This window comes from Crocuta crocuta, unplaced genomic scaffold (assembly GCF_008692635.1).
Source record: "Crocuta crocuta isolate KB4526 unplaced genomic scaffold, BGI_CrCroc_1.0 scaffold55, whole genome shotgun sequence".
In the NCBI taxonomy this organism is placed as follows: domain Eukaryota; kingdom Metazoa; phylum Chordata; class Mammalia; order Carnivora; family Hyaenidae; genus Crocuta; species Crocuta crocuta.
The window spans coordinates 1,057,062-1,084,436 of record NW_027530512.1 but is presented as its reverse complement, the minus strand read 5'-3'; the positions used below and the strand labels follow the sequence as shown (position 1 = coordinate 1,084,436).

The window sequence follows — 27,375 nt, the reverse complement described above, 5'->3', positions numbered from 1 at the left end:
GCTGGCCGGAAGAACGCGGGCGGCTGGCCTGGAGACCGCGGGCGGCGGCGCGGTTTCCCGCCCCAGCTCCTCCCCGCGCTGCGCCCCCTGACCGCCGCACTCTATGAAGTTGAGGGCGCGTAACAATCGGAGCCGCCGCGGGGCTGCGGGCTCGCCTNGCTGGAAGCTTTTTTTCCCGGTGGGGAGAATGCAGCGCGGGGTGGCAGAGGGGTGGAGGACAAGCTATGGTCACCCTCCCTCAGTTCGTCTCATCCTGGGGCCGCCCGAACCCTGTCCAAGGGAAGGGAACCAGGAGTTAGGACTGGACCCTGGGGTAAGGCCGCTGGGGGATTTTGTGAGTGCACCCGACCCTCCCCCACCAAGTACATTTTTAACCCTGCCCACCCCCACCCCAAGTTCAGTTCTCCCTTCCTACAGCCATTCAGTGAAAAGGCTAAACTGTTCGATCTGGTAGATAACAGAGTGATATATGGGAAAGGGGGGGTGGCGGTTCTTAATAAATGGGGCGAAAATTGCCCAAACTGAGTTGAGAAAGCTCTGAGAAACAAAGTACTGTCCACTAGTTCCAGGTGCGTTCGCAGAATGCAAGAAGCATTGTTCGAAAATAGCAATATCCGTTATTTAATTGGGTGCAGTGAGCCCCTCTTCAAGGTCTTGAGCGTAGAGCTCCAAGGCTGCACAGCTGGTAACCAGCAGCTATGTTCCAGGCCGAGAGTGGCAGGGGACCTCCCTCCGCGCGTTGACCCCAGTGGGGAGACTGAGTGTGAAGTGCTTCGGAATTCTACCGGATACAGTAAAATCCCCCTGCCCAGTGTATTGCACTTTTCCTAGAAGCTATCCCCTGTCGTTAAAATAAACCATGGTGAGCTACTAAAATAGGCAGGTGCCCTTTGCGCCCTTTCAATTTAACAGGAATTCCATCCTCTGAATCAGAGATAGTCATGGGCAATTGAGGGTACACAGCCATGAAGGGTGGGCCGAACATGGAAGAGGACACCCATCAAGCAAAATCACCTGCTTCTGTTTTTTTTTGCAGCAAGAGTCATGCCTATAACAAATGTGCGAGTGAGTTAAAAGTCAACATTTTAACAAATGTTGCTGTACTTAGAAATTCACCAGATTGCAGAAATTATGGTTTTAATGGAGTATGAGTTTCCGAAACAGGAAATTGTGTAGTGCTTTCTTTTTTAAAAAGTTTTGTTCTCCGGATGCTTCAGAGTGTTTATGCATTATAATAGCCCCGTAAAGATCAGTAATGGTGTACCAGCTTGATTAATGATTTCTTAGCACCCAACACCTTTTCTTCATAGCAACCTCATAACGTGCAATTAAACATGTGTTTTTGTGATTTTATCAGTGTCCCCAACTCTGCTGTAGGCTGAGAGAAGGAACTAGGTAGGTCTTTCTGCTTACCTGTGTTTGTCCAGAGCCAGCACCTGCTGGCACTTAGTGGCCACTTGAATATTTGTTGAATACTTGAATGAATTTAGGGAATGGGGAAGAATTTGGAAGGGAAGGTAATGACTTCAGTTTTGGAAGGGTTGAGGTTAAGATGTCTATGCTTCATTCCGGTAGAGCCAATTTCAAGGCCAGTTTCCCATCTCACTGTTCCTTTGCCTGGCATACTCAATCCACATTTTCAAAAACAGAGATCATCTAGCACCTTCCAGATTAATGAGACATCACTTATACCTCCCTTATTTGCTTGAGATGGAGGAGATGGACACAGATGTGGTTCAAGTGGCCTTTACTGTGGCAATGTATGACATACTCTCCTCTCCTCTCTTAGGCATATATATATACCTCCTCTCCACGACTCTAAATGTGACTTGCTTTTCCCCAATCCCTGGAATAACTGTCCCATTTACCACAGCCTAAAAATAGACCAGGATCTGATCACAAGCCAGCCCAATTCTAGGACTTTGCTAGAAACTTCCTTAACTGTTCAGTGACCAACCAGGACAGAAATATAGGACCAGTCTGTTTATCTCCTACTGCTAGTCTGGACAGCTTTTTGTCAGGAGAATGCATAAAATCTCTCTCCCTCTTTTCCCATAATTGGGGTTGCCAGATAAAATGCAGGATGCCCAGTTCAATATGAATTCAGATAAACAATGAATATTTTCTTAGCATACGTATTTCCTATGCAATATTTAGGATACACTTATACTAAATTATTCATTGTTTATCTGAAATTCAAATTGAAATGGAGCATCCTGTATCTTTCGCTAAATCTGGCAATTCTACCTATAATTCAACCCAGCTTCAAAAGATCAAGCCCCACAATATCTATTTGCTTTTGTTAAGAATTTGATATAGTTTCTTGTGTCATTTATTGCAAACGAATAATACTGTACGTAACTATATAACATTTAATCAACTTCAGTGACCCTATGAACTTGGCCTTTCTGATATAGGCATTTATTGTGAAAAGTCCAGTGTACTTAGGTCAAAAATAGCAAATGAAATTGGACTCTTGAATAATCTAATCACTGCATAGAATGCACAGAAAAAGGAATAGTGAAAAATTCTTATTTTTCTTACTGAGGCCCAGAAACTCTTATATATTGACACTGTTTTGAATTTCATTCTAGAAAAACACTATTTTGAAAACTCATTCTGGGAAATTCTGGATGTGGAAATTACTTAACAGGAGAATGCTTACTCTTTGCTCCATCATGGGTTCAATATTGATCAAACATAGAGTTCCTAGAAATTCATTTGTTCTTTGACTTCTATTTTGTTTGGCCCTGATATCACTGAAGGGGAGGAGTAAAGAATCTTTAAAAACTGACTGGATGCTAAGGAAATGCTCAAACATTGGAAATTGTTTAGGGGTAACCTGGATGGCTCAGTGAGTAGAGCATACAACTCTTGATCTCGGGGTTAAGTTTGAGCCCCATGTTGGGTGTAGAGATTATATAAAAAGAAAATTGTTAAAAAAATAAACAGCTAGGAAAATACTAAGACTCTTCTCACACATTTACTAAATTTTAGCATAATAAGAGCTACATATGGAATCTCACAACCTCAGAAATATTTCCCTTAAAAACATTTTTAACTCTAGGGGCATCTGGGTGGTTCAGTTGGTTAAGCGTCCAACTCTTGATTTTGGCTCAGGTCATGATCTCATGGCTCTGAGATGCAGCCCAGGGTCAGGCTCTGCACTGAGAGTGGATTCTCTCTCTCTCCTTCTGCTCCCACCACGCCCCCCTCCCCCCCCACCATTTGCACACGTGTACATGCATGCTCTCTCTAAATAAATAACCATCTAAAAAAACATTTTCAACTCTAAAATAAAATAAACTGCTACTCATAGATAAGAGATATTAACTCAGGTAAAGATCAATGTCTTAACTATACATATAAGTTGACTGTCATTCAAATTTTAAAGGATGTTATTTATTGGTCATTTCAAATAGACAACAGTCAATTTTAATCTTGAAAAACAATCTGTTTAAATACAAATTCCCCCAATAAAATCTATAGAATCAGAGGATATTGTTTTATAGTTTTAGCTCTTTACATTTAAGTCTGTGAACCATTTTAAGTTAATTTTTGTGCATATAGTGTGAGATCAGGGTCTAACTTTATTCTTTTGCATACGGACATCCAGTTGTCCTACCAACATTTTTCTAAAAAAATTGTTCTTTCCTCCATTGAATTGCTAGTATAAGAAATGTGAAGGGTACCTGGGTGGCTCGGTCAGTTAAGCATGTGACTTCGGCTCAGGTCATAATCTCACGGTTTGTGAGTTTGAGCTCTGTGTCAGGCTCTATGCTGTCAGCTCAGAGCCTGGAGCCTGCTTCAGATTCTGTGTGTCCCTCTCTCTGCCCCTCCCCCACTTGTGCTCTGTCTTTCTCTCGCAAAAATAAATGTAAAAAAAAGTTTTAGAAATGCAACAGGTTTTTATATATTGACCTTGTATCCTTCAAACTTGCTTATGCAACTTATTAGCTCTAACAGTTCTGTGTATGTTCCTCAAATTTTCTATATACAAGATCATCTCATGGACAAACAGGTATCCGAATGTCTTTTATTTCTTTTTCTTACCCAGCTGACTTGGCTAGAACCTCTATACAATGTTGAATAGATGTACTAAGAGCGGACATCTTGTCTTATTCCTGATATTAGGGTGAAAGCTTTTAATCTTTTAGTCATTCCCAAATATTATGTTAGTTGTAGGTTTTATGTGATTCCCTTATCAGGTTGCAGGAGTTCCTTTTTATTCCAACTTGTAGAATGTTTTTTTTTTTATCATGAAAGGGTATGAGATTTTTGTCAAATGCTTTTTCTTGTTCATTGAGATGTTATGTCCTTTGCTATATTATGTTGATTGATTTTGTTAAACCAATCTTCCATTCCCTATTTGGTCATGGTATTTAATCCTTTATATTTGTTACTAGATTCCCTTGCAACAAATATATATATATATATATATTTTTTTTTTTTTGAGGTAGAGAGTGTGTGTGCTAGCAAGCTGGGGGAAGGGCAGAGGGAATGGGAGGGAGAGAATCTTAAGCTGGTTCCACGCCCAGGTTAAAATCCTTAGCTGGTAGCAATAGCAGCGGCTCCATCTCAGGACTGCGAGATAATGACCTGAGCCAAAATCAAGGGACACCTACAAACCCACCCAGGCGCCCCTGGTCTTTAGTTTTCTTAGGATATCTTTGTCTGATTTGGGGATCAGGGTAATACTGGCCTCATGAAATGAGTTGGGAAGTCCATCCTCTAATTGTGGGAAGAGTTTGTGAAGGATTAGCATTAATCTTTTTTAAACATTTGGTAGTGGGGCACCTGACTGGCTTAGTCAGTAGAGCATGGGACTCTTGCTCTCCGGGTCATGAGTTTAAGCCCCATTGGGGGTAGAGTTTACCTTAAAAAAAAAAGAAGAAAAGTCTTTTTTTTTTTTTAATTTTAAAAATAAACATTTGGTAGTATTTACTAGGGACATCACCTCGCCTGGGCTTTTCTTTGTGGGAACATTTTGGTTACTGATTTAATCTCTTTTCTTGTTATAGTTCTATTCAGATTTTCTGTTTCTTCTTAATTCAGTTTTGGTAGTTTGTGTGCCTCAAGGAATTTACCTAGGTTATCTAATTTGTTGGCATTTTGATAATATTCCCTTATAATTTTTCTTTCTGTTGGTAGTAATATCACCTCTTTCACTCTTAACTTTAGTAATTTGGATTTTCCATCTCTTTTTTTTTTTTTCTTGGCCTAGATAAAGATTTGTCAATTTTGTTGATATTTTCAAAGAACCAACATTTGGTTTGGTTTATTGTTTTTTTTTTCCCCCTCTATTTCATTTATTTCTGTGGTGGTCTTTATTATTTACTTCCTTCTGCTTGCTTTGGGTTTGTCCTTTTCTAATTTTTTAAGTTGGAAGGTTGTTACAGATTTAAGATCTTTCTTTTTAATATAGATGTTTACAGCTATTCATTTCTCTCTCTCTTTTTTAATATTTATTTTTGAGAGAGACAGAGTGTGAGCAGGAGAGGAGGAGAGAGAGGGAGACACAGAATCTGAAGCAGGCTCCAGGCTCTGTGAGCTATCAGCACAGAGCCTGATGCGGGGATCATGACCTGAGCCGAAGTCGGACCCTCAACCAACTCAGCCACCCAGGTGCCCATATTTATTTCTCTTTAAGCACTGTTTTAATTACATCCTATATATTTTCCTATGTTGTATATTTTCATTCATCTCAAGGTGTTATCTAATTTCCCTTGTGATTTTTTTCCATGACTCACTGGTTATTTGAGAGTGTTTAGTTTATTTTCCACATACTTGCAAATTTCCCAAATTTCCTTCTGTTCATTGATTTCTAATTCTTTTTTTTTTGAAGGGGGCATTTTTCACAGGTCTTGAAGTGAGTTCCCAGGCTGTGTAGTAATTGAATTCAGTAAAGTTAGAATATTATTTGTTACTAGAATGTTCAAATTATATTCCAACCTACTTTCCAGACATTTGGTTCACGTTTGTCATGCATAATTCTTCATGATGAATGAAGTCCAGTTTGAAATAAACTTCATGAAGTGAAAGTAGACAGAAATTCTCAATGGCCAGGATTATTCAGTGACATTTTCTGTGCTATTCTATACTAACCATCTGGGTTTTGTATATTTGAAGTTTTCTTGACAAAATCATCATAAGCCAGCTGCTTTTACTTATTTTTAATTTTAGACTTCCATATGAATAGCCCCTAGTGAGTGGTGTGAGAAACTGTTAAAAACATTTATCATTTATTGCAACAGGTATGTGGTCATATAGCCAAGATTTCTTTTCCAGAGATGGTCCCATGGATTTATAAAGTTTATTGAGCATTTTTAGTGTTCAAATACCATTTAGAAAATAAAATTGGGCAACTCCCCTTCCCCCAAAGTAAAATATGCCCAAAGAGAAACAAGAAGATTCTCTGGTACAGAAGTCAAATTTAAATTGTTTTTGTGGGTTCAATGATCATCAAGGACAGGCTGTTGGAAAATGAACTGAACACAGCATATGTTTATAAACACGTTTCCCCCTTCTTTCTAAATAAACTACATGAACATGATTAACGTTCTTTTTTTTAATTTTTATTTATTTTTGAGAGAGAGAGAGACAGAGAGTGAAAGGAGCAGAGACAGAGAGAATCCTAAGCAGGCTCCATGCTGTCAGCACAGAGCCCCATGTGAGGCTTGAACTCACAAACTGTGAGATCATGACCTGAGCCAAAACCAAAGTCAGACACTTAACCAACTGAGCTACCCAGGTGCCCTGATTAACATTCTTAACTACAGATCCCATTTATGTTGGAGCTGCTGATGTACCTGGTTATCTATGAGTTTGCTGGAAGATAATTATTATTTAGATGACAAAATGATAAAGCTTATGGGATCTCAGAAATCACCTGGTTGAATCCCTTCACCATTCAAAATTTGTTTTGGTCACCATTGAATCTACATCCTGAAGAAGAGTTCCTGGCTCACCTGTAGATGGGTGAAGGAATCTTCCTGAAATGCTCTTGCTCAAGATGCACTTTTCTCTTTCATGTCAGGTTTAGACTCCTTTATGTGCCTGTCAAGTCCCTCTGTGATATGTCTTTGCCAAATCTATAATTAGATTTCTTGTTACTCCTCATCACATACCAACTAGGTAGGTTATTACCACGTCTTCCCTATATACCTCCAAGTACCCTCCACAATCCTCTACATATTTTGAGGTCCGCTTCATCCATCCAAATCCTATACATCTATGAATCCCTTCTCTGACAAATCTAATCCACATTAGTTTATTTCCTCACCTAAGATTCTGGTCATGCTTACATTAGCATCACAGTTTACCATTTAAGTGTTTAACATCTCTACATCCCTATGCAGTTTTTACAAGTACCTTACATACATTTCTTTTAGCATTATAGCAATCCTGTGCAGTTGGACATGAATTAATTATTCATTCATCTGAGAAATGTTCATTGAACACTCACTGTGTGCCATTTGGTAGGCATAAAGGATATAATAGCAAAAAAAAAAAAAAGGAGAACCAATGTTCATTGTACTTACAGGACAGAAACAGACTTTAATATGATAATCATGCAGTAAATGTAAGATTACAATAACAATTAACAATTGCCAACATCTACTGGACATTTAATATGTGGCTGGCACTGTTCTGAGTCTTTTATAGACTCATTTAATTTTCTTAACCACCCTGGGAAGAAAGTTCTACTGTTCCATATTGCATGTAAGGAAAATAACTGTTGTGGTACATGAAAGTATGTGATGTCTCAGTTTCCACATGCATTCAATGAAATTGTTATGATAAACAAATTCTTATTGGTAGAGCCCTTAGATCAGTGTCTGATTTGTATTAAACATGGCTGAGTATTAGCTATGATGATGATGGCAGTGACAGATTAAAAGAGGGGATCCTATCAGAGACATTAAAGAGAGCTGTGATCTAAAGCACAAGGAGGTGTGAAAGAGACCAAGTGGATGGTTGGGGGAGGGAGGTGCTCCAAGCAAAGGTAACAGCACATGCAAAGGCCTTGCATGGGGAGAAACCTAGAAGAAGGCCCATGTGGCTGAAGGAGGGATAGGGACAGGGTATCAGGTGAGAGGGTGCAGTGAGATAGCTGCTAGATTCTATAAGGGCCTGGCACTATTGAAGACTTAAGTCTTAAAGAGTCACTGAAGGGTTTTTAATAAGGGGCTTATATGATCAAACACGCATTTTATAAGATTATTTTGACTTCTGTAAGAAGAAAGGATTGCTAGTGGCTAGGAGTGGAATGAAGTAGATGATTAGTAAGTTTTATAGTGACACAGGGAGAATATATGGTAGCTTAGATGCAGCTACTGAAAGTGGAGTTGGAGAGAAGTAGATAGATTTAATATAAAAAGAATCTGGTGATGACTTAGAATGGGGGATGAGAGGCAAGACATTAGGGAAATGCCTAGGTATTTAGAACCCCTGGAAAAAGCTAAGTTTTGAGAGGGAAACCATGAGTTCAGTTATATACAGATTGAATTTGAGGTACGTCTAAGAAAAATTGACAGTAGCCTGAGCTCAGATGCATAATCAAGGCTGGAGCTGTTGATGTGGAAGTGGTGGTAAAGTCTTAGGCATGGACAAGAATATTCAGGAGTGATATCAAGTAGGAAGAAGAGAGACAGCCTAGTATTAAGATATTTGAGTTTAATTCTTGGGCAGGGCAGGATATACTAGCAAGGAGTCAGAGTAGCCAGAAATATAAGGAAAAAAGTAGAGGCGTATTGTTAGGGAAACTGGGACAAAAGAGCATTTCAAGGAGAGAGTGATCAGTTGCGTCAATTATTGCCAAAAAGTCAACAGGATGACTGAAAACATGTTGGATTTGTTGACACCAATGCTTCACTAGTGAGACACCCACGATCTCAATCGGAGCTCCTTCAGGGGTATGATAATGTAGAACCCCAATGGCTGAACAGTGAGTGGAAGGAAGGAAAATGGAGGCAATTGGATGCGTAACTAGAAAGGAACTTAGGATCCAGGAAGGTTTGTTTGGTTTTTGTTGTTGTTGTTTTAAATGTTTATTTTTGAAAGAGACAGAGTGAGTGCAAGTGGGGGAAGGGCGGAGAGGGAGGGAGACACAGAATCTGAAGCAGTCTCCTGGCTCTGAGCTGTCAGCACAGAGCTCACATGGGACTTGAACCCACAAGCCCATGAGATCATGACCTGAGCCAAAGTGTGACGCCCAACCGACTGAGCCACTGAGGGGGCCCCTTTGTTTGTTTGATTTTTAATGGAAAAAAAAAGGTTGAGAATGTTTAAAAACCATTGAGAAGATACACAGATGAAGCCAGACTGTGCAGTCTACAGGGAGGAGTTCTGAGGAAGCAGGGCAGAAGAGATACAAAGTATAGGAAAAGAATTTGGCCCTAGTTAGAAGAAGGACTGCTCCTCCGCTGATATAGAGAAAGAAGACCAGATGGGTACCAGTGAAGGTAAGATTGTCAGATTATAGGAGAAGATGGGGAGTGCCCATGTGATAGTTCCCATGTGATAGTTGCTGTTTTTCTCTGTCAAGGAAGATAGGGTCATCTACTGAGAATATAGGGCAAGGAGAGGGGAACCAAAGTTTGATGAGAGAAGGAATGATTGAACTAACAGAAAACAGGAGAGCAAGGTGACCCAACCCGAATGATGTTTAGGGTTCATTTGGAGATTCTCTGGAACCAATAAGCAGTATACAAATTGCCCATAACCAGGGCCATAGAGAAAGCAGTTCATTTAGGTTTGGGGTTTTCCAGGTAGATGAAGTGAAAAAAGAAAAAAAGTGGAACAATGGACTTTAAGGTTGTTTAGGTTGACAAATTAGTGAAATTATGGATCATGGAATCTAACCTAGATCAGGTGGGAGAATAAGAAGGGTGCCTGAGTGGTTTAGTTGGATTGAGCATTAGACTCTTGATTTCGGCTCAGGTCATGATCTCATGGTTCATGGGTTCCAGCTCCCATGCTGCTCGCTCGCTCGCTCGCTCTCTCGCTCTCTCTCTCTTCCCCTCTCTCTCGCTCTCAAAAATAAATAAATAAACTTTAAAAAATGAAGGAGGGGGGTACCTGGGTAGCTCAGTCGGTTAAGCGTCCGACTTCAGCTCAGGTCATGATCTCACGGTTCATGAGTTCGAGCCCTGCGTCGGGCTCTGTGCTGACGGCTAGCTCAGAGCCTGGAGCCTGCTTCAGATTCTGTATCTCCCTCTTTCTCTGATCCTCCCCTGCTCACGCTGTCTCTTTCTCAGAAATAAAACATAAAAAAAATTTTTTTTTAATAATGAAGGAGGGAGAACAAGAAAGGAATTAAAAGAAAGCTGAGGGGCGCCTGGGTGGCTTAGTCGGTTAAGCGTCCGACTTTCGCTTAGGTCATGATCTCGCGGTTCGTGGGTTCGAGCCCTGCGTCGGGCTCTGTGCTGACTGCCAGCTCAGAGCCTGGAGCCTGTTTCAGTCTGTGACTCCCTCTCTCTCTGACCCTCCCCTGCTCACGCTGTCTCTCTCTCTCTCCTAGAAATAAATAAAACATGAAAAGAAAAGAAAAGAAAAGAAAAGAAAAGAAAGCTGATGAGGGTCAATGAATGAGGGTCCCAATGAGGTTGAAAAAAGCTGTAGGAGTAGTTAACAGACAATTTGGAAAGAGAAGAGATTGTGGTTAAAGAAGATAGCGATTCTGAAACTGACACAGTTATGATGACAGGGCCCAAAGGGTGAAGTAAAGAGTAGGTGACTCCTGTGAAGTCAAGGAAAAAGATGTTGAGAGCAAAGAAATGAGTGGCCAGAACCCTAGTGGATGGATCATCTTGTTGATTGTTGAAATCACCCAGGATGATGGCAGGACTTATGGTAGAGAGGAGTAATTGGCCAGTCTTTCCTTGACTGAAATGGAAGTTACATGAATACAACAGATAAGGAGAAAAGGAAAAGAGTTAAGCAAGTGAGTGGCATGGACCTCAGAGAAGCTGGCTGTTCTTTTTAAGCACAAGTGTAAGAATAATAGCAAGGAAATAGCAATGAGAAGCAAAAACAACAACAATCCCACCTCTGTTACAGGAAAATTTTTAAAAACTATAAACAAATTAAAATCATGGAACACCTGGGTGGCTCAATCGATTGAGCGTCTGATTCTTGATTTCAGCTCTGGTCATGACCCACAGTAGTGGGATCAAGCCCCAAGTTGGGCTCTGTGCTGAGGGTGGAACTTTCTTGGGATTCTCTCTCTCTCTCTCTCTCTCTCTCTCCCTCTGCCCCTCTCTTCTGCTCAAGTGTGCACTCTCTCTTTAAAAATAAAATAAATCTTAAAAAAATTAAAATCATGACTCATCTCTTATACAGATATAAAATGAAAAGTCTTAAAGGTTTTAGTTAACCACTATTAATGAGAGAACCAGTAAGATCTCCAAAGGTGAATCCACATTTATAGGTCAGGAAAATTGAAATGAACTTGAAAAGAAAGCAAAATTGACTTCTACCCATATTGGAGGAGGCAAGTCCATTGAATTTCCACTGGACAGAATTTATTGCATGTCTATAGACAAGAATTATTTTGCATTACTGTTAGTTCTCTACAGTTTACAGAGTTGTAAAATACCTCAAAAGTGACAAAAAGCTAGGGGCCTCTGGATGGTTCAGTTGGTTAAGCATCTGACTTCGGCTCAGGTCATGATGTTGTGGTTCGTGGGTCCAGCCTCCAAGCTGGGCTCTGTGCTGACGGCTCAGAGCCTGGAGCCTGCTTGGATTCTGTGTCTCCCTCTCACTTGGCCCCTCCCAAATTTTGTGTGTGTCTCTCTCAAAAATAAATAGGTTTTTTTTTTAAGTTTAAGCGATAAAAGGCTAGAATCAGATAATCCCAAGAATGCATAGTTTTCCATTGGAAATACCAGTTATAGTTTTTGCTTATACCAAATTCCATCTCTGAGGTATCTAGATTTGAGAATATTAACAGCACCATTTGACTGGGGCAACAGGAAAATTGCGTCTTTAAGGGAGAGTCAGTCAGATTATAATAAAGATAAATTGAAGAGAAAGCTGGACAACACAAGGACTTTTGCAGATTATGGATAATGAGAGCATACTGGAAGAATTTGGAAGGTAGGATGAGGTTGGGAAGGAGGCAAGGACATAGAGAGTAACATAGGTAAAATAATAGTTTCCAACTGTGATTACCAATGCAAGAGTGGGTTTGCCCTCTTCCTTTAAGGTTGTCGCATAAAACACAGGAACCCAGTTAAATTTGGATTTCCAATAGAGAATAGGATTTAAAAAAATAAGCATGTCCTTTGTTTTGGTTTTTGCTTTTTTGTTTGTTTGTTTTGCTCTGGCAACCCTACCCTAAGGGGACTCTTGTCACTGTCTGGAGGAGTTTTAGATTGTCACAACCAATTGTGTGGGGAGTACTATTGGCATTTAGTAGGTTGAAGCCAGGGACACTGCTAAATAACTTACCATGTACAGGACAGTCACCACTAAAAGGATTTTCCAGCCCAAATTATCAGTAGTGCTCAGTTTGAAAAACCTGGTACTTGAGGGGTGCCTGGGTGGCTCAGTCGGTTAAGCGTCCGACTTCGACTCAGGTCATGATCTCGCAGTTCGTGGGTTCGAGCCCCACGTCGGGCTCTGTGCTGACGGCTAGCTCAGAGCCTGGAGCCTGTTTCAGATTCTGTGTCTCCATCTCTCTCTCTGACCCTCCCCTGCTCATGCTGTCTTTCTCTCTCTCTCTCTCTCTCAGAAACAAATAAAAAACATTAAAAAATTTTTTTAAATAAAAAAAGAACAAATGATCTCCAAATTTTTTATTATCACAAACTCTCCTTTAAATGTTTTATAACATGAGCCCATATTATCAATACATTGTATGCATGTAATGATGTCCTAATTTGTCATGGACATTTTTAAGTCATAAAAATGTTTTAAAATTTAAAAATTAAAGGATAAGATGAAGATGAAAGAAACACTATTTTAAAATATAAAACACTATTATGTATACAAAAAGCCCTCTTTGCTCCCACAACCTTTTTTAAAAAGTAAACACAATTTGATTTTAATTCATCTTGAAATGGTGGTTTAATATAGTATAATATTAATATTTTGAAAATTTGGATCTATGATCTATTACTTGGTTTTAATGGAAATGAAACTCATAAAAATAGAAAGGATCCAAACGGAAAAACATTTAGCTTGGCTTACTCAAATATGAAAGTAAAAAATTTTTTTAATGTTTATTTATTTTGAGAGAGAGAGGGAGAAGGTGAGTGGGGGAGGGGCAGAGAGAGAGAGAGAGAGAATCCCAAGCAGACTCTGCACAGTCAGCACAGAGCCTGATGTAGGGCTTGAACCCATGAACCTTGAAATGGTGACTTGAGCCAAAACCTAGTCAGATGCCTAACCAACTGAGCCACCCAGGCACCCCAAACATGAAACTAATTTTTAAGTCCCATTCAATTTTATTGAAGTCCAGCTAGTTAGTTTTTATCTTCCATGATATCAATCGGTTGCATTTGCAAATTAATCAGTAGATGTTATATTTTTAGCAAATATATTTAAAATCCACTGAATCTCTATTTTATTTGGATGATTCTTAAACATTGTAGGAAAGTATTTCTAAAGTTTTATGTGTGCAAATATGAGCCTTTTTATAAGTGACATACTTCCAATAAGATGCCTGGGTGGCTCAGTCCGTAGAACATGTGACTCTTGATCTTGGGATCCTGAGTTTAAACCCCATGTTGGGCATGGAGCTTACTTAAAAAAATATATATATATGTATTTTTTCTCTGTATTTTTTGGCAAAAAAACCACCAAAATGTAAACATTTCTTAATATCACTTTTCAAAATATTTGTAGTAGCTTTCAAAAAGCAATTGTTTTCTCATTCATTACACTATCAACTTTAGCTTGAAGCAACAGTTTTAAAACATGGGGTGTTTGTTTTTTTTTTGTATTTATAAAGTAGCATACTATTCACATCCATCTTATTGAAAAAGTTAGCAAAGTTTGAATGTTTGTCTTGTTTCGTTGGTTGGTTTTGTAGTGAGAGAGAGAAAGAGAGAGAGAGCACAAACAGGGGAGAGGGGCAGATGGAGAGAGGGAATCCCAAGCAGGCCCCATGCTCAGCACGGAGACCCACTCAGGGCTCAATCCCACAACCCAGGAATCACAACTTGAGCTGAAATCAAGAGTCAGACACTCAACCAACTGAGCCACCCAGGCGCCCCAGAACATTTGTCTTTGTAAAAGAAAAGTCAAAGTTATTTATACATTCTGACAACTATTTTAATACTTTGACCAGAAATGCCTAGCAAATTTCTGAGTGAAGCCAAATATCTTTGTCACCAGTCCCCATTCCATCATAGGCCACTGTATTACAAAGATTCTGCTATTTAAGTCTTGTTTCTACCAAAAGGAACACACTGATGTCATCCCATAAGCACAAAAAATGTAAGATGGGCAAGCACCACTATCAGTCCATCTGCACTGTGGAACTCCTATGTCTCCCTCAAGATACCAGAATGACTCACAACCAGCTGGCATCCAGACCAAATAAGGATACCAGTGTCCATCTGTATATTAAATAGTAGCAAACCTGAATTTCTTAATTTTTTTAGATTTAAAATGTAAATAGAAATCTAACATTTTCTTTTAATATCCCAATGGACCATCACGTACATCCTGGCTGTGCCCATTCTACTCCACTCTGGGGACAATTACTTTAAAGGTTGGGGTAGCTTGGGCCCATTTCTACATTATTGCTGAGGAACACGAGGCCTAGACAGGTTGCAGTAAACTGAAGTCAGGAGAGACCTGGGTTCGAGCTTACTAAAATGGCTCCATCATTCATCAGCTGTGCAGTCTTGTGCATAATACATAATCACAGTCCTTCTGTTTTTACATTTGTAAAATTGAATAATATTGTAAAGTGGAGATAATACCTCATGGGTGTTGATGTGAAGATTAAACAAAATAATTTTGTTAATATAACCATAATACCTTTCTTAAACCCTCACAAATTAAGCACATTCCCCAAACCCTTGCCCTTAGCCTTGACCTCTATCCTCCATTTACAAGGATCATGGAGACCATCAGTTGAGAACTCCTTTAATTTTAAGGCTCTTCATCACAAAACTCCTCTTATCCAAGCACAGTGCTTTCAGTGTGCTCTACAACCATCTCATGTTATCTCCTCATGAACCTTGTTCCATCAATTATCCCCTTTTTTCTATAGATTGATCCATTCCAATGCTACTAGCTTTTTCCCCTAAGTTGGGAACTATGGGGAACTTTTTCAATGTTTCCCAGCACTGAAAAAAATGAAAAAAAAATTTTTTTTTAACTTAGGTAATAAGCTAAATTCCACTTTATGTTCTTCCTTTATTTCTGAAAGGACACTATAAATAATAGCTTATTTGGTAATTGTAGATCTACTTCATTATTTTAAACTGCATAACAATGTTCTGTAGGCAACAAATATTTCTTGAGCCTCTACATTGTTCTATGCACTAAAGGTATAGCGGTTAACAAGCTGGAGTGGGAAACAGAAAGTCAGTGAGGTAAACAAGCAAAATATATGTTAGATGGTGATAAGTACTTTGAGTTTAAAATTTTTTTAATGTTTAATTTATTTTTGAGAGAGAGAGAGAGAGAAACCACACAAGTGGGAAAATGGCAGAGAGAGAGGGAGACACAGAATCTGGAGCAGGCTCCAGGCTCCAAGCTGTCAGCACAGAGCCTGACTTAGGACTTGAACCCACTAACAGTGAGATCATGACCTGAGCCAAAGTTGGACACTTAACCAACTGAGCCACCTCAAATACTTTGAGTTTTAAATAGAATGATCAGAGAAAGCATCTCTGGGAAAAGTGACATTGAATACATATTAAAAGAAGGTGAAGGAGAAGCCTTTATGGATATCTAGGAGAACATTCCAAGAAGAGGAAATAGCCACTGCAAATATCCTGAGTCAGGAGAATGCTTGCCATTCAGTTATAGTTAACAATGTCTGTGTATGAGTGATGTTAATTACTACTCACATTCAGTCAAGGTCCTATCTGAATATACTAAACCAAAAGACTAAATTGTAAAGTTAACAGCAACCAGCAATTCTTATATAAAATAAGAGGAATCAGGAGAGAGATTCTTTTTATGTGCACACAGAAAAAGTTAGAAGAAAATATGCATTGCTGTTATTGTGCTCATTTCTGTAAGTGGTCACAAGGTTCTAGTTGACATTTATAACTGCTATCTTCCACTATACATTGATTATTTCCTTTGCCCTCCACTAGAACCTTTAGGTTTTTAGTCTGGTGGGGTGAACCAAACTTTCATTCCTGAACCTCTTTCAGGGTCCCACTTTTTTCTGATTGCTTTACAATTTTTTTAATGTTTTATTTATTTCTGAGGGACTCAAACTCATGAACCGTGAGATCATGACCTGCGCCGAAGTTGGACGCTTAACCGACTGAGCCACCCAGGTGTCCCCTGATTGCTTTAATTTCCCATTACTCTTTCCTATTAGATGTGGAAGTACTCAGAGAATCTCCTGGATTCCAGAGAAAATCTTGGGAAACTGTCCCTATTATAGAAGGTAGCTATGCTCACCACTGTACCACCAACACTGTTCAAACTGTCCCTATTATGTGACAGAGATCCAGTTTACCCTTGGTATTTAAGATCAATCACCTCACTCCTTGAGTAATCTGTTTTTGGCTCTTGGTTCTGTGGCATGAAGAACCCAAAATGCCTAGGTGACATCTCAACTTCCCATTCAATGGAACTATTATTGTGTTTATGGTAGAAGCATTTCTCTGTTGGAACTAAGGCTTCCAAATCAACAGAACTCAAAGTTGCAGAAATGGGAAGTAAAAATTCTGGAAGTAAATTATTAGGTGTAAGAATGGGGAAATCTACTTCCATTTCCAACCTTTGATTTGTGGATCTGTTCATTCTGGCTATAGAAGAGACAGCATTATACATTGAAGGATATATTAATGTTGTAAGATAATCCCAATCTTCTTTTTTTAATATTTTATTTATTTCTGAGAGAGAGAGAAACAGCGTGAGCAGGGGAGGGCCAGAGAGAGACACACACACAGAATCCGAAGACAGGCTCCAGGCTCTGAGCTGGCTGTCAGCACAGAGCCTGATGCAGGGCTCAAACCTACAAACTGTGTGATTATGACCTGAGCTGAAGTCGGACACTTAACCAGTTGAACCACCCAGGCACCCCAAGATAATCCCAATCTTTCAAGATGTCATCTCCACATTGGTATTGGCGTTGAAACCAAACCATCACTAGGCTGTTCGACCATTCCATCAGACCAGCTGCTTCTGCATAATGGGGTATGTGGAAAGACCAATGAATTCCACGGACACGAGCCTGTTACCACACTTCTTTTTTGGTGAAATGTGTTTCCTGATTAGAAGCAACACCATATAAAATACCATTGTGTTAAATACAGCATTCTGGTTAAGTCCATGGATGGTGGTGCTGGCAGAAGCATCATATGAGCAGGGAAGACACAAGCTATTCCCATAATATACATCTACTTCAGTAAGGACAGATTGCTATTACCTCTGTGATATAAGGGATCCAGTGTAACCAGTTTGCTACTAATTGGCTGACTGCCGTCCAGAGAATGTCATACTGAGGCTCCAGCCTAAGTCTTTTTTGCAAGTATGTGAGGCTTACTGGGGGCTTAGCCAGGTCAAACTTATTGGGGGAAAGCTGACATTGTTGAATCCATGCACAGTCTTTATCCCTGTAACATAGGCACGTTTGTACTTGAGCTCCTTGAACAAACACTGTTGTGTCTGGAAAAAGGTGGAGTGACATTTATACTATGTATCCTCTTGTCCATCTGATTGAGAGCCTCCCCTGCAATCGATGGCCTTTTGTGAGCATTTTTATTGAAGTCAAATATCATTACAGCCCGCCCATTGGAAAGGTCCATCCACACCTTCTTTCTAATTATCTTCAAAGGCCTCTGTTCTTTCCAAGTCTCTAAGCATACAGTGAAATCATTAATAACTACTAATTAATTAATCAGTATATATCTGTTCTTCTGGCCAGTTCACCATCCAGATAGAGTGGACAACGAAATGTATTTTTTGGGGATCTACCCACTGAGAGGATTTTGCTTCACCACTATTTTTCAAGGGTTTTCCAGTTAAGGGCTTTAATGCTACAGCAGTACTTCCTATTGGGTACAGAAGTATCTGAAAATCAGGTATGACACAAGTAACTCACATTGGTTGATTTTCAAATGTTAAATCAACCTTCAATTCCTCAATTTTTCTTTTTTTTTCTTGATCATTCTGACTGGAGGCTTGCAGGTTTTATCAATTAAAAAACAACTTTTGTTTAAATTATGTTTATTGCTATTTTTTTCTGTTTTCTATTTTGTTGATTTTTGCTTCTATCTTGAGTATTTCCTTCTATTTCTCTTGTGCTTAATTTGCTCTTATTTTCTAATTCCTTAAGGTGAAAATACAGATTTTTGATTCTAGATCTTCTTTTAATATATAAACATTTAAAGCTATATATTTCCCTGTAAGCACTACTTTATCTGTATCCCACAAATATCAAAATATTTTCATTAACATCCACTTAAAAATATCTTTTTAAAAAATTTTTTTAACATTTATTCATTTTTGAGAGAGAGAGGGAGAGAGAATGCGTGGGGGAGGGGCAGAGAGAAAGGGAGACACAGAATCCAAAGTAGGCTCCAGGCTCTGAGCTGTCAGCACAGAGCCCCACATGGGACTCAAATTCACCAGCTGTGAGATCATGACCTGAGCAGAAGTCCAATGCTCAGTCCAACTGACTGAGCCACCCAGATGCCCCTTAAAACATGTGTTTAATGTTCATTTATTTTTGAGAAAGAGAGAGACAGAGCGTGGGGAGGAGAAGGGCTGAGAGAGAATGAGACACAGAATCTGGAGCTGTCAGCACAGAGCCTGACACAGGGCTCAGTCCCACAAACCATGAGATCATGACTTGAGTCCAAGTCAGGTGTTTAACCACCTAAGCCACTCAGGCATCCCTAAAAATATCTTCTAACTTCTCTTAATTTTTGACTTGTGGATTATTTAGAAGTACGTATACTGATTTCCAAATATTTTTTATTTTTCTTAGAATCTTATTATTTACAACCAATCCTAGTGTCAAACAAACTTTCTTCTGAATTTCCAATGTTTAAAATTTTATCAGTACTTACCAACTTGACAATAAACTATTTGTAAAAAAATAAATAAATAAAAATAAAACAAAAAAAAATAAAAGAAATAAAAGAAAAAAATTTATCAGTACTTGTTCTTTGGCTTCACATATAGTCTATCCTGGTGAATATACCATTTGCACTTGAAAAGAATGTGTACTGTGTAATAGTTGGGCCTAGAGTTCTATTAATGTCAATTTGCACAAAGTAGTTAATTGTGTTGTTCAATTCTTATATGTCTTTGATGGTTTTCTACCTGGTTGGATTGTCAGGTTAAAGACTATAAAGAAAATTCACCTCATGCTGTTACTTGTAAGTGTTGACTCCCTGTCAGAATCTATTCGCTTTTGTTCACTCTCCAGTGTCTTCAGGTAGTTGTTTTTTAAGTATATTTTGTCCAGAGTTTTTGCTGATCCAGCACAGGGTCTTACTAGGATATACCATAAGGAGATGATACCAATAACATTTTATTAAGCTATCTACTTAACTTAGGACACCAGGATCAATCACCCAATGCCAAAGATTCTTACATATCAAAACATTCTGAACACCATTTCATTTCTGCTGCTTCTTATGATAATTGTGCTCACATTGGTTCTTTTACTTTTACTGTTTAAATAAGCTTTTTATTTTAGAATATTTTAGATTTACAGAAAACTTGTGAAGATAGAATAAAGAGTTCCCATATATCCATATATCTGGCACCCAACTTCCCCTATTATTAACATCTTATCTTAGTATGTTAACTTTGTCATAATTAATGAACTAATATCATTACATTTTTATTAATTAAAATCCATACTTTATTTAGAATACCTTAACTTTTAGCTGATAATCCTTTTTGTGTTCCAGGATCTCATCAGGTTTACCACTTTATATTCAGTTGACACGTCTCCCTCGGTTCCTCTTGACTGGGACTTTTCCTTGTCTTTGATGACCTTGAGAGTTTTGAAGAGTACTAAACAAGTATTTTGTAGAATGTCACTCAGTTGGGATTTGTCTGATGTTTATCCCATGATTAGACTGGGGTTGTCTGGCTGGCTCAGTTGGTAGAACATCTGACTCTTGATCTCAAGGTCATGAGTTCAAGACCCACAGTTAGCTGCGGATATTCTTAAAAAAAAAAAAAAAGAGGCAAGGGCTAGAAGCAAAAAAGCCTGGGGTTATGTGTTTTGGGAGGAAGGCCACAGAGTGCCATTTTCATCAAATTATATCAAGGGTATTGCTATAGACTGGATTGTGTCCTCCCTTAGCCCCACAAATTCCTATGTTGAGCCCAATTTGACTGTATTTGGGATAGGGCCTTTAGGAAATAATTAAGATTAAATGAAGTAGTAAGAGGTCCCTAATCCAGAGACACTGGAGATCTCCCTCTATCCATCACCTGAGGACATAATGAGAAACGGGCCATCTACAAGCTAGGAAAAGAGTTCTTACCAGAAACAGAATTAGCCTTCACGTTGGTCTTGGATTTCTCAGCCTCCAGAACTATGAGAAATAAATTTCTGTTCTTGAATCCATCCAGTCTATGGCATTTTGTTATGGCAGTCCTGGTTTATTTAGCCAGTCATACAGTATGACTTATAACCTTGGTAATGTGGCTGAAGTAGTTTTGTCAGATTTCTTCAGTGTAAAGCCACTCTTTCCTCCCCTCTTGTCATACTATATTCTTTGTTGCTGCTGCTGCTGCTGCTGCTGTTGTTTTAAAGATTTTATTTTTAAGTAATCTCTACACCCAACAGGGGGCTCAGACTCAGAACTCTGGGATCAAGAGTCACATGTTCCACTGACTGAGCCAGCCCGGTGTCCCCATACTATACTCTTTGGAAGGAAGTCCACTGTTGTCTCTTGACCCACATTGTCTTTGACCTCTGCTGCTTCAGGATCCCATATCTCCATTGGAATCAGGGAACCCACCTCAACTGTAACTTCTTCCTTTATCAAATCTGTCTACAGGAAACAGCCACCACATGGTTTACAGGGATACTGGTGCCTATCCACTAATATATTTCTCAATGCCTTGTTGTAGGTAGTGTCCTCTAGATTTCTTAAGTAAGATAGTGAGGGGGTGGCAATTCATACATGATAGATATACTCCAACACTGTATCTCCTTAAGCCTTTGGATCCTTCTTCTAAGTTATAACAGACAGTTCTTACATTTCAACTTCATTGAATGCAGGTCACTACTTAAAGCTTCAGTCAACCAACTTGTGAGAGCCGTTTCCAGCTGCACAAGCTAGCACATTAAATCAGGAATTGTAAAAGTGCTCATTAATTGAATTGGTTAATAAATCAAACCTGGGTTTGTCTTCCTTGTTTCTTTCTTTCCTGGAAAAAAAGAATCCATTCTTTCACATATTCTCCAAGTCTGCAAATATAAATCAGCAAAATATTGCAATCGTAAGAATAAGTCATTTCTTCCCAATTAGACTTGGAACATGTTGAGATCTGACCCTAGTTATGGATCTAGACCAGTGGTCCTTGTTGAGTTTGTGTGTGTGTGTGTGTGTGTGTGTGTGTGTGTGTGTGTGTGTTTTCTCCCAGGGTACATTTGGAAATGCCTGAAACATTTTTGGTTGTCACAACTTGGGCTTGGGGATATGTCACTAGAGCTAGTGGGTAAGAGGTCAGGGATGCTGCTAAATATCTTACAATGCACAGGACATCTGACAACAGTTATCTACAGCCCAACATGTTGACAAACCCTGATCTACAGGTAACAATGAGAGGTTGGGGTGGAACCTGAGGAAAATAGACATCCTCTAGATGATGTTATTACAGGGCTTTTAAGCAAGGAATGGAAGGCTGTCTCTACTGATTTTGGAGTTTAAAGAGATTTGGGCACTCTAGAATCTTAACTTTGAGCCAACCCAAATGTCACCATTCCAGTTTCAGTGTCATCCATTTCCCCATCAATGTCCTATCTTTCACTAGAGAGTTCTGGCATGGCTATGAAATCAACTTATGTTGTAATTCTGAAATCTGCACAATTAGATTTTATGGATGATTTTCAGCAATATTACTTTGTAAGTATAAGGGATTCTTTAGGGTTGCCATGGAAGCTTTCTCTGTCACTAGAATTGAATGTTTAATGACTTGAACCTTCCATTTCTTATATGAGTTCCGGGGAGGGGGGGGGGGGGGCCGGGATAAACGAAGCCACTCCCAACATAGAGTTGTTACAGTCACCATTACCATCAAATAGTCATATGTGACTCCAAAGCATTTGCTTTAGTGGACACTTCAAACAAATGACTAAAGGTGATAAGTTGATCATTTATGATGCCACTACATCCCATTTCCCGTTGACAACTTGCCTAGCATTGAATTTGAATTTAAGGATATAAACAAATGAACCCCAAATCCTATAGCTGAAAGTCAGGCTCCTAGAACTATTCTTGGGATCATGTTCTGTATTAGTCAGTTTTCAACAAATAAACTGTAGCAGTTATCTTAACTAAGAAATTCATACAAAGAGTTATTGGAGATGTCACAGGCATTGGGGAATTGAAAAGAGAAAGTGGAACAAAGAAGTAGTAACTGCAAGAAATAGATGGGGAAATAAAGGATCAAGGTTGGAATTATTGGGATTAAACACTTGAAAGAGGGGCCCTAGAGGGCTGGAATATAATATTCCAGGAGTATAAGCCACCTGACTTCTACTGTATCTCAGTAGCTCAGCACTGGGTCCCTTTGGGACTCAGGTCTCTGAGCAGGGTTGCTGCCTAGCTGGTACTGGTATCTCTAAGGAACGTGATAAGGCTAGTTCTGGAAGTATGGAAAAGAGTCCAGGACCGCTGCTGGCATGAAGAACTGTTGCCTGGGTGACTCCAATAGAAACAGGAAGCGAACAAGAAGCAGCAGTCCCTTCTCCCTTCCTGCCTCTCTCATCTCCCACTATTGACAGAACCTAACAGAGAGCCAAGCGGGTGAAGGAAAAATGTGAAACGCAGAGACCCAGCCTCAGCACCACAAAACTAAGCATAAATGGGTAGGCTTGAAGCTGAGGAACACTTTCTTTATAATCAGTACAGTTAGACACTCATTGCTCAAATTATATACGAAAAGATGAGGGGGAGGCAGGAGTCTAGGACATTTCACAAATTTCTAGCATTAGTAATTGAATGAATAGCGGAGAAAAGTAGAATAAATGTGGGGTCAGGAGTTAGAAAGGAGCTCATGTGCAGCATGTGAAAGGATCTGCAGGAGTTGGTAAATTTAGTTTGCAAAGCCTGGAGTCTAATAAAGTATAATTCAAAGTGTAGTCTTTGGACTAACTGGTTTGCAATTTAAACAAAAAAAAAATTGCAGTAAAATATGCGTAACATAAAATCTATCACTTTAATCACTTTTACAATTATGGTAAAAATATATATATAACTTAAAATTTACCATTTTAACCATTTTTAAGTGTACAGTTCCATGGCATTAGGTATATTTACATTGTTTTGTAACTATCACCACCATCCATCTCCAGTTTTCCATCGTCCCAAACTGGAACTCTGTGCCCAATAAACAGTAACTTCCCATTCCTCTCTCCCCCCAGGTCCTGGTCACCACTATTCCACTCTAGTCTCTATGAATTTGACTCTTCTAGCAACCTCATATAAGTGGTATAAAGCATTATTCATCCTTTTGTGTCTGGCTTATTTCACTCAGCATAAATACCTTCAAAGTTGACTCCTGTTGTAGCATGTATTATAATTTAACTCCTTTTTAAAGCTGAATAACATTTCAAATTCTGCAATTTGTTTTTTCAATGCATTTTTATTTGTTTATTTTTAAAGTAGACTCTATCCCCAATGTGAGCTGGAACTCATGACCCTGAGAGCAAGAGTCACATGCTCTACTGACAGAGCCAGCTAGGTGCTCCGCAATTGGTTTTTATCAGTCCTCAATAAGATCAAAGTTTGTTCCAGAATGTCAAGTATCTATGTCAGCAAGCACGTTTTTGTAGGAAGAATTTTTCAGTGAAGGAAACAGTAAGCTGATTTATATTTTGGAGCAAGGTCCTTTTCTAATTGTAGCCCAGGTGCTTTGAGTAGCACTGGGAGTGGGTATTTGACTGGAGATTCAGAAATCATTATCGTGTAAAAGAAAATATCTAAACCAGAATCAGAATGCAGGGTTTTTGTATGATGTAATTTACATCTGCCTTCTAGGAAGAAATGAGAATTTCTGATAAAATGCCTACACAAAATTCTAATAAAACCAAAGGGATTAAAACTTTTGAGAAGCCAGTTATGTACCCACTCACCTTTCAGTTCAGAGTATAGTGAATTTCACCAAATAGTCTATTCTTTCTTGTATCTAATCTAAAGTGATTTTCTTTCTTTCTTTCCTTCTCTCTCTCTCTCTCCCTTCCTTCCTTCCTTTCTTTTTTAAAGATTTTATTTGTAAGTAATCTCTACACCCAACGTGGGGCTTGAACTCACAACCCAGAGATCAAGAGTTGCATGCTTCACCGACTGGAAACAGCAGGCATCCCTAAAATGATTTTCTAACCAATCTCTTTCCTCCCAAATATCCTACCAAAAATAACTCTTTGAATTGGACTTCTTTTTTTTAAAATGTTTATTTTTTGAGAGAGACAGAGACAGAATGTGAGTGGGGGAGGGGCAGAGAGAGAGGGAGACTCAGAATCTGAAGCAGGCTCCAAGCTCCGAGCTGTGAGCACAAAGCCCGACACAGGGCTCAAACCCGTAAACCATGAGATCATGACCTGAGTTGAAGTCGGACACTCAACCTACTGAGCCACCCAGGCACCCCTGAATTAGACTTTTTTTCTTTTCTCTTTTCTTTTCTTTTCTTTTCTTTTCTTTTCTTTTCTTTTCTTTTCTTTTCTTTTCTTTTCTTTCTTTCTTTCTTTCTTTCTTTCTTTCTTTCTTTCTATTTTTATTAGTTTTAAAATTTTACATCCTTGTTAGCATATAGTGCAATAATGATTTAAGGAGTAGAATCCAGTGATTCATCCCCTGCACATAACATCCAGTACTCATCCCAGCAAGTGTCCTCCTCAATGCCCTTTGCCCATTAAGCCCATCCCACCCCCACAGCCCCCTAGCAACCCTCAATTTGTTCTCTATATTTAAGTCTCATGTTTTGTCCCCCTCCCTAGTTTTATATTATTTTTGCCTTTCTTCCCTTATGTTCATCTGTTTTGTATTTTAAATTACACATATGAGTGAAGTCATATGATATTTGTCTTTCTGTGACTGACTAATTTCCCTTCACATAACACACTCTAGTCCCATCCATGTTGTTGCAAATGGCAAGATTTCATTCTTTTGATTGCCGAGTAATACTCTGTTGTATGTATACACCAGAGCTTCTTTATCCATTCATCCATCGATGGACATTTGGGCTCTTCACATACTTGATTATCAATAGCATTGCTATAAACATGGGGGTGCATTTGCCCCTTCAAAACAGTGCACCTGTATCCTTGGATAAATACCTAGTAGTGCAATTGCTGGGTCATAGGGTAGTTCTATTTTTAATTTTTTGAGGAACATCCATACTGTTTTCCAGAGTGGCTGCACCAGTTTGCATTCCCACCAAATTGGACTTCTTAAAGGATAATAATTTTAAAAAAAGAAAAGGAAATTATGAATCAGATGCAGATATGAAATAAATACATGTCGAAGATTTAATTTAACTCATTAGTTAATGAGGGAGCTGGAAAAGATGTTACAATTGGTTCAAAGGAAAACCCGAAGACCAGGCAAATATCTAAGCCCATCAAAAATGCTGAAATATGTTTTCTCACACACAAAGCTGGCTTATTGGGGGGCGTTGGGCAGTGAGGTTGTCAATAGAAGCTTCACCTAACAGCATTTATTTGCACATCTAAAGACAATAACTATTTGCATTATCAGTTTTCTACAAATTTACCTATATCTCTTCACCAGTGTAAAACAGTTCAAAGACTATAGAAGGCAGAAACCCCGTAGAATCTGATATGTGAGAAGGGTATGCTTAGAACAATGCCGGTTTCCATTTCCCAATAATCGTTTGGTCCATTTAGAAGTATCCTACTCTTGGCCTTCTTCCTTGTTGCAAGAGAGTAAAGAAAGTTTAATGTATGCTTATAACAAAATTATCTGAAATTTTTTCTTAAACACTTGTCTTCTAACGTTGCTGATGTGGGAAAGTGAGGCAGCAGTCTTGAAAGTATGAAAGTCAATAATTTTCACTGAATCCTCATGATTTTAGTATGACACCCCTATTTTTTTATTTTTTTATTTTCTAAGGTTATCTATTTATTTTGAGGGAGAGAGCAAACAGGGTAGGGGCAGAGAGAGAGGGAGACAGAGAATCACCAAGCAGGTTCCACACTATCAGTGCAGAGCTGGATGTGGGGCTTGATTTCATGAACTGTGAGATCACGACCTGAGCCGATATCAGGAGTTGGATGCTCAACAGACTGCAGCACCCAGGCGCCCCAGTATGGCACCCCTATTCTTAACTAGACAAGGTATCTTCCACTTTATTGTCTCCAGGGAATCAATCCTAAACCTTCTGCAGGGGCTGAAAGAGCAGTCACTTGGCAGGTAGGGAGGAAATCAGGTGGTCTAACTGCTTCTCAAATAGACTTTTAACCAATTATTCTGTTTTTCATCCCAACTTTGCCCCTGCTTCTTGAGGTATGTGGTGCTGCCAATTCTTGAGTCTTTGGTGGTTCTCTAGGGCAAACCAGGCTGCTCTTGGCTTGTCCTCTGATAGGGGAGGAGTCGGCTAAGTCACTTCCCACTATCCTCCTGCTTTCCAGCTTCCAAAATGTTAGTGATTTTATCTCCTGTTCTCTAAAAGACTGACTATACAAACAGACAACAGCCAGGCCTTATATGACAATAGAACTCTGACCTATGACTTGTACAGCAACCACCAGCCTGGGAAGCCAAATCACAGCCTCCAAGGCAAACAGCCCAGAATGGTTAGAGCTCATTGATGGGTCCCTTCTTTATATTTTGCCCCTACTTCCAACACAGGACCAACCAGAGAAAGCCAAAGCAATCACACAAGAAGCCTGGCTTCTAGTCAGCCCATCTCCAGCTTCCCCATGATAATGACCTCCAATCACATCTGAAGCTGCCCCTGTTTTCACTATAAAATTTTCCCATTTGCCTGCCTGCCTTTGAGTCTTTGCCAAAC

General features: G+C 39.2%; 1 protein-coding gene across 2 annotated transcripts in view; it reads left to right on the top strand.

The window, feature by feature from the left end:
* Positions 1 to 186: 186 nt before the first annotated feature.
* The window catches only part of EXD2 (exonuclease 3'-5' domain containing 2), an 86,648-nt gene continuing 59,459 nt past the window's right edge, over positions 187 to 27,375 (top strand). Inside the window, exons 1-2 of one of the 2 annotated variants that reach the window (XM_077767106.1) lie at positions 187 to 313; positions 5,485 to 5,625. The gene's annotated coding sequence lies outside the window, so the exon portion shown is untranslated. Of the gene's footprint in view, positions 314 to 5,476; positions 5,626 to 27,375 lie in introns of both variants that reach the window. The other variant, XM_077767104.1, reaches the window with a different exon arrangement.